Source organism: Excalfactoria chinensis, chromosome 5 (genome assembly GCF_039878825.1).
Source record: "Excalfactoria chinensis isolate bCotChi1 chromosome 5, bCotChi1.hap2, whole genome shotgun sequence".
In the NCBI taxonomy this organism is placed as follows: domain Eukaryota; kingdom Metazoa; phylum Chordata; class Aves; order Galliformes; family Phasianidae; genus Excalfactoria; species Excalfactoria chinensis.
In genome coordinates, this window is record NC_092829.1 from 53,594,181 (window position 1) to 53,602,318 (window position 8,138).

Sequence of the window (8,138 nt, forward strand, 5' to 3'; positions counted from 1 at the left end):
TGTATGTTGCTAGTGCTAATGAACACACTTCTAAAGCCTGTTATTGCTGCTCATAAAAGCTCCAGGCTAGTAGTAATATATCTAGACTTTTTTTTTTCCCAGTAGATTCCTTATATGTTTGCACAGCACGTGTACTTTTGAAATATAACAGCAACATGCTATTGTTTCACATTATATGCAGTGCTGTAGTAAATTTAATCAAAACAGCAAAATGTCAATAGAACAAGTTTTAAGGTATTCGCGCATTTCAAGCATGAAGAATTTTCAACAGCAGTAGTTGCTCACACAAAGATTTATTCTCCCCGTAGACTTTTTCACGGCTCATAAAGAGTGATGGATGAACTTAATTTTTAGTTTAATCTCCTTCTTTCTCACTTCAGTAATTCCTCTGATGCTAGCAAAAAATTAGTGAGAATATGGAATTGTTCACCAGTCATTAGTGATTGTGTGCGTTATAGACTTCTCATGGATGACAGGTTACTTGATTTTCTTTTCTTCTTTTGCAAAGAAAGCCTTGAAGTTCTTTTTAAGCAGCACTTAAGTATGCATTACATACAATGTCTTACCACATTTTTTATAGTTTCAAATAAACCTTTTTCAAGGGTAATTTTAACTTTTTTTCCCAGTTGTTTTAATTGGTTTCCTGCTTCAGTATCTTGCTAGTGTATGCTAATCTATATATTTCTTATTTGACTGCAATGAGAGCTTGTGTTCATGAGAACTGGGCTGCGCTGTGATGAGTGATATCTGATTCCTCAACGCATAGGCTGAATACTGCTGAACAATACTGAGTTCCCAGCAAATACCTTCCTCCAGGAATATAAAGGGAATTTTAAAGGCTCCATGTTGCAGCTGCTGATTGAAATATGCTAAGAAAACAGTTACATGCAAAATGACAGGGAATTGATTTAGATACATAAACTTTTTTTGTTGAGTTTTTATGTTCTAAAAACTGCGTTTTATTCCACCTTTCAGCTTGGTTGGCAAATTGCTTTCATTATGTTGCTATACTTTAGTTTTGGACCACAGACCTATAGAACAACATGACCTGAGCATTGTATTAGCCCAGCAGACAGGACTGTGTAAGCTTAGGGTTGTGCTGGGTGTTCTGCTTTCCATCCTGCTTTGGTTGCTTCTTTATATTGGCTCAAGAACTAAATCAGTGCTTTAAATTTTTCTCTGCTGTAATAAGAAAATTGTTGAAAAAGAGAGACTATATATATATATATACACACATATATACATATATATATATATATATATATATATGCATGTGTGTGATTTTTTTACTCTTTTTGAAGAGCCTTGTAGAAAAATCACCCATCAAAAAGGCAACTTGCATAAAACATAGAAGAAAGTTACTTTTAGGCTGACATAGTGAAATGGTAGCCCCCACATTGATTCTGGAACATGTACACTGCTTTCTTCAGATTGTGCCTGAGGAGAGTATGATAAACCCACCTTCTAGACTGTGGCAAAAACTTTGTCCTTTCCTACAGTTGTGCATCATAACAGTTGATAACCCATTCCAGTTTTTTGTCCCCAGATTCTCATCTTCAGGATGATTTTCTGGCAAAAGAAAATACAAATTATATTCGGAAAGAGAAAAATGTGTTCAAATGGGATACTTTCATTCAGACCGGTGAGTTATTCTCTATTTTCCCCAGAGGAAGAAAGTCATTGGTGGGACAAAACTGCTGCAGTATAAGAAGGGGATTTTTTTTTCCTAAAAACAGTCTGAGATCTTAAATTTAAATTTCTCTTAAGAGTGTTTGGCTTTTCTTCTTTCTTAACAAAACAAACAAAAGCAAACCTTAAAAGGTAAGTATTCATGCTTTCTTTCCCACGCTGTTCCACGTACCGTCAAATAATGGCATGGAGCTTCACAAATTGAGTATGACTTTTTCCTGTGATCTTCTGGTAACTAATTCATCTCCTTGCTCAGGTTGCTAGAAAATGCTACTAAAATACATACAGATAAATTGCATTTCTCCAGAGGATCCGCTGCCCAGCTGCCATATCATGTAGTTGAGCTGTGTACGCTTGAATAATGCACTACCTCTCTCTCGTGTTGTTGAGATGCCCAATGCAAGCACTGTTCATCTTTCTGGGATTATGGGGCTCCTAATCAGCAGCATATGCGAGTTCCCTCAACTCCTATAAGCTGACCCTTAAGCAGACATTTTAAATAACTTTCAGTTTTTTGGGTTTTTTTTTGTCTGTGTGCCAACACACTCAACTCATCATGGTTACTTGTTTCAACAAGCTCAGTGGAATTAACAGACCATTTGAAATTGCTAAGGCGGAAAACCAGAGTAAAGCTACATTTCTGCATAGTAGTTATGCTGGTGGGTAGCTGTACTCTGAAGTCAGTCTGAAATTTGCAAACTTGAGCCAGAAGAAACCATCGGCTAGAGCAAGCATCTTCTTTTGTCCAAGCCCAGAAGTCAGGGGTCTCTGAAAAGGAGCAAGGAATGAGTGAGTGAGCAGAGTATGAAATGATTCAGTTCTCCTATAATCTAAAAAACAAGCTGAAATATTTTCTAGTCTTTCGTGTAATTTCTTGGGTGACTGAATTGTGGCAAGAAGTAGTAATTATATATTATGAATTTGCTGAATTATCAACCAGCTTGAAATACTGAAATAAATGGTGCTCTGGCATGGTTATAATAGATGTCACAGGTCACTGAATGACAGCTGGGCTTTCTGGAAGGAATGACAGTGAGCTGCATTCAGTGGAGCTTCAGTTAAATCACACAGTTGCCAAAGATGTTTGTATAATTTAGAAGGCAATCAGCATTTCTAGTCTTTCTTTAAAGGCATGTATGGGCTCTGTTTACTTAAAAACACCTGTTAATAAGCCAAGTGTTTGGATTCATTCCGAATTGCAGCCTGAGTCTTATGTACCCTTTTCCAAGGTAAAGGTGCTTCTACTCAATGAGCTTGTGTGCAAAAGGACCAAATAAGTCATGGTACTTTTTTCTTGTGCCCTGAGGGTTACACAGGGAGAATACAGACAGCACTTATCAATCACTGCCATGCCAAACAATCATATTTAACAAAGAGATAGTCAGAAAAGCCAATGAAACTGTAAGATTTAAACTAAGAACAGAAAAACTTGAAAAATCTCCAGAGTATTTTGCTGGTAAATTAACATTTTATTTTCATTTTATCCCTTTTACAGTTTACTTCTGATTTGTCTCACTTGTTTTAACGTATACAGGCAAGAGAGAAGCAGTTTAGGAAAAATGGGTATAATCTAATCCAGTCTCCCATGAAGGAAAATGTTGGATGACATTTGTCTCATTGTGTTGCATGATTTGTTTTGCTGAACCTAGAGGACTAAACTGTGATGCCCCTGAGGGTCAGTTCACACACTGACTCTGACTGCATCCTCATTTACCTCAGAGTGCCCTTAAGAAGTCTCTCAAGTTATGTATCATTCAGGAATCAGCTGTGTTGCTCATTTGGAGCCCTTATTTAGCTGAGTCATATTATGAGCTTCAGAGAGCATGCATTCCTAGGCATGTCTGTGTACAGCTGCAGATACTGAAAATACAAATTACTCTAATTTTCTAATTATTCTAATTATTGCTATTATACCTATTGAACTACTTAGCTGTTGAACTCTTGTGTTCTTCTGACTACTGAATTCTAACTATTTTATTCTGACTACAGCTACTCTAGTTATTGTGTTAACATCAAATACATTAAATCAAAGGCCTTTCCTAGGTATAATACAATCTCATTTTCATTAATGTCTTAGGTTATAACTTGAAATGTATATAATAAATGAGAGATGCGACTTGAAACCAAGATGAAATTTGGAAAGATTGCTACAAAATGCTGCACAAATAGACAATAGTGGTAACTGGCTAGACACTGATTTAGAGATTACATGAGGCCGCAAGCAGAGTAGGTTACCCTAGATCATGCACAAAGTACAAGTTGAGAATGTGATACAATTGCAAAGAAAGGTAAGTAGAATTCTGGTATATAATCACAGGAGTTCTAGCAGGGAATTTTCCTGTTATGCTCTATACTGATAATACCTTATCTGCACAACTGTAACCACTTGTGAAGAGCTGACTATGAGGAAAGTGTAAACATTTAGAGGCAATTTTGTGGAATGTAAAAGGAATTATGAGGACTTCAGAGACCTGATGTATATGGAAATCAGAGTTGCCTGTCTGAGCCTCATCAAAGTGCAAAGACTTGTTGCTATACCTGGATCTTTAGCATTCAGACAGTACTCTGTCAGGTTCGGTGGTTGTACACATCCTCTTCTACTGCCTTTCCATTCTTTTTCTTTAGTTGTCCTGCAATGCCAGTCCTCTGTCAAAGGAACCAAAAGGCATCTGGGTGGACTACATGTATTAATGTGAACAAGCCTTATCCCTCAGATCTTTTAGCTAACTTTCAGCTCTGTATCTGAACTTCCTTGAAATGCTGCCAATGTACCTTTAGATAATTTTCTTATCTTCTCATAGAATTTATTGGAAAAAAAAAAAAAATCTAAACAGGAGACTGTCTAATTCACAGTGATAAAAGTCTTTTAAGTTCTGTGGTAACACTGATTTTGTTAACTTTATGATCCATTATACTCTTAAAAAAAAAAAAAAAGTAACATTTCTTTGACTATAGCTTTCAAGGCCAAGGAACTGTTTTGCTTGCAATTCCAAGAGCAGATAAACTGCAGATGCAGAACTGTCCCATTATTTGTGAAAATTTCACTTTCACTTGAGAGACACTGTTGATTTTGTCTGATGTGTGGATCAAAGAGAGCCAACATAAGCTTTTTGAATTTGTATGGATGTAGGAGCTTTATTATCATCACTCAACATGCAGACTGGAGGCAAATATTTCTCTCAGAGCCTTCCGCTGGAACGTTTTGGCTCAGTCCTGCGCCAACAGCTAGTAATGCTTTTTTTTGTTGTTCCTTTTTTTCCTTCCCTTTTCCTGTTTCATGTTATTCTAGGTCAAACTTTTACTCAGGTAATGAGCCAGATCCTTATCCTTACAAGGCATGACAATAGTCTAGAGAATGCAAATCACTGAATGCAGTAATTAGCAACAAGACTATGAAATTTTAAAAGGCAATAGAAACTGATTCTTGTCCCTGAGAAAAGGGAGCAAAGCAAAGAGAACTGCAACTAAATAAGTGGTATCTTGGAAAGCAGGACATTTTCCAAGGCCTTATTGTTTAATAACTACGCTGACATGATGATGTAGCTAACAGAAGGGGTCACTAAAGAGGGCTGATGTAAGAGAACTGATAGGGAGCCAAGTAGCAGAAACCCTTTAGCAGTTGCTTTGTATGGATTTCTGTAACAAATCTAATTTCATATTAAGTAATTGTTTCTCAACTCATAGTTTTCAACTACACCAGTAGATATAAAGATTTTTCTTCCAGCTTCATTAAAACCATAAGTCTGCTGAATTAACAATTACAGTGCTATTTAGCAAAATATACTGTGTATTTAGTGACATTCCTTTGATAAGGTCCTGCTTACAAAACTGTTACAAACAGGCTATCAATACCGACTGGCCCTTTTTGTCAGTCTCAGGTCATCTGTTGTACTTGCTGCTGAAAGTTGAAAGCCTGAGGAAGTAGAAGAAAATTATACTTAAGTATTTACAATTTGTTAATAGTTAATGAATAAAAAGAGCCATTTTCTTTTAAATGAGGTGGAATATAGAAACAGCTGCATGGTTCTTATGGTTCTGACACAAACAGAAGAATTCATTTATAAATATAGGCTGTTAATCAAGGCATGTAACAAATGGAACGTTTTAAATGAAGTGGAATAGGAAATGCTTACATAATGCCTGTGTAGCTGGTAGCCATTATCCCATGAGCAAGAGCTATGTTTGGGTATATTATCCTGATCCTTCGCTGTCTTCAGTTGGTGTGTTTAAAAACAAATGAACAAATTGCATGAGAAATTACAGCTCTGTAGTATGAAAATAAAAGAAAATGTTATCTTTTAATAGGTGTTTAACTACGAGTTTAAAAAACACATCAATATTCAAGATAGTATGTAAGTGGTACACACCTTCTGTAAACTGGAATGAGTCAGGATGCAGCCACTCCTTGAATCTTCTTTAAAGTTTATTTCTCTGGTTGCTTTTTCTGCTGTTGCTTTTTGTTTATTTGTTTGTGAGTGTTTGTATGTTTGAATACCGCCAACAGCATTGAAGGTGAGAAGGTATTTCTGCTTACAGGTGTTTAAATGTACTGTTTTTAACTCTTTACTATGAAAGTTTTCCCACCAATAATACATTTATACTTATCAATTTAGCTAACTAGTGTAGAAAGCTAGGTATAGAGTAGCTTGAAATAAATGCAAAATAAAATGGTAAGCTAGAAATTCACTATGTAGTTTTGAAATATTAGATTTAAACTCAGTAAGCTTTACAGATTCATGGATGGATATCACTATAGAATTACAGTCTGAAGAAGATGATAACAAGGTCCAGAAAGTTGATGTTCCATTGAAGCTTCAGTATGTTAAAGGGATTAGATGTGACTTCTGATTTGAACTGAAGCTATACAGAAAAAATTCTGCTTGTAGTCCTGGCTTTTTTTATTAAGTGCTACAGGTACAAAAGACATCTGAACTAGATAATGAGTATTGTCAGCATTGGATACCTGAGGGATGTTTCTGAATGTATGTGCATATAAGATTCTGTAGGAATGCTACATATAAAAGTAGATTATATACTATATAGTATAGAGTAAATACTACATATTTGTACAGAATCTGACTGAGACTGCCCTAAACTAATGAATATGGATGGCTTGGAGACATGGTCATGCTGTTATTGTAAATAACTTGATATTAACAACAGAAGAAAAATAAAGGAAAAAATCTTGGTAGTATGCAGGAGAGAAATAATAGAACATGATAGCGTGTAATAGTAATCATATAACCTACAACAGTATTATTGTCTTTGTCTTTGACATAGTGCTTAGTTTTGATACACTTTTGTATGGCAAACTGATTTTATTTACTGGTGTATGGTTAGAATAATGCAAGAATAGTAATATACAGTTGGAATAGTACAAGAAAAGTTATAAATAGAGAGCCAGAGGTTATCTATAGGAAAAACTCACCAACTTTGAGGTCTTCAGTCAAAATGCAAAATGTTGAGACCTCTCACCAGAACTCCACAAAAGATCTATCTCCAGAAAGAGATGCTGCCTTAGTGGTGGTCAGCCCTTAAATGGGATCTAGGAGAGGTGGAGTCAGGCTCCATCCCTTCAGGGAGCACAGCTGAAATACCTTCACCTGTGTTCCCAAAGCTGACCTGACACTTGCCTCAGATGGTTAATCAGAGGTTCAGGCTATGATAACAGTTTTCCATACAACACAACTGGACTGTCCTCTACCTTCCCTAACACTGTTCCCATGTCTTCCCAAATGCTAAATATGCTGTTTGTTTGTTTATTTAACTTAATCAGGTAAGAAGGCTGTATTATGATGTTAAATTCCTTGATAGCGGGTGCTATAATTTGTTAGTGAATGATTTCTATTGATTTTCTAGGGTGATGGGCTTTTGTTTCTAAATGCTGTTGCTAATCTTATTTCTGTCATCCTTTTTGATTTGTGTTGACAGTTCCTTTTAAAGAATAAGGCAGATTCATTTCTGGAATCTGTTCTTTTTATACTGGATTCCTCTGCCAGAGGACTATCACTCTTGCACTGAGGTAGTTGTTGACATTTACTGAAACACAACAGTGTTTAATTAATATTTTTGTTCTTTTATGTCATATTCCCAAGACAGTGGTTTGTCATTTCTCTCTACTAATTTAGTTAATGACAGGTAATTTCAGATATTTCTTTCATTCTTTTAAGCATTTGGGCTTAATTAGTGATGTTGTTTTAATGCCTGATGATTCTTAGTGGGACCTACATTCTCACTGTTTTCAATGTCTGTGTGTGTCTACGTGCATGTATGTTTGTATAAACACATTTATTTATTTTTACATGTCTGTATGGGAAATTGGTACTCACAGCCTGAACCTCTGATTAATCAGCAGAGGCAAGTGTTGGGTCAGCTGTGGGAGCACAGGTGAGAGTAATTTAGCTGTGCTCCTGGAAGGGGTGGAGCTTGACTCCACCTCCTTTAGACCT

The 8,138-nt window shown here is 36.1% G+C and overlaps 1 long non-coding RNA gene across 2 annotated transcripts; it reads right to left on the bottom strand.

Moving 5' to 3' along the window:
- Positions 1–2,309: 2,309 nt before the first annotated feature.
- On the bottom strand, positions 2,310–7,180 carry LOC140253571 (uncharacterized). 2 transcript variants are annotated; one of them, XR_011903900.1, is made up of 5 exons: positions 7,118–7,180; positions 5,823–5,900; positions 5,542–5,602; positions 4,228–4,335; positions 2,310–2,457 (listed from the first exon to the last, which is right to left on the bottom strand). It is a non-coding gene; the product is annotated as an uncharacterized lncRNA (long non-coding RNA). The 2 variants fall into 2 exon arrangements; XR_011903899.1 differs by lacking the exon at positions 5,542–5,602.
- Between the last annotated feature and the right edge of the window lie 958 nt (positions 7,181–8,138).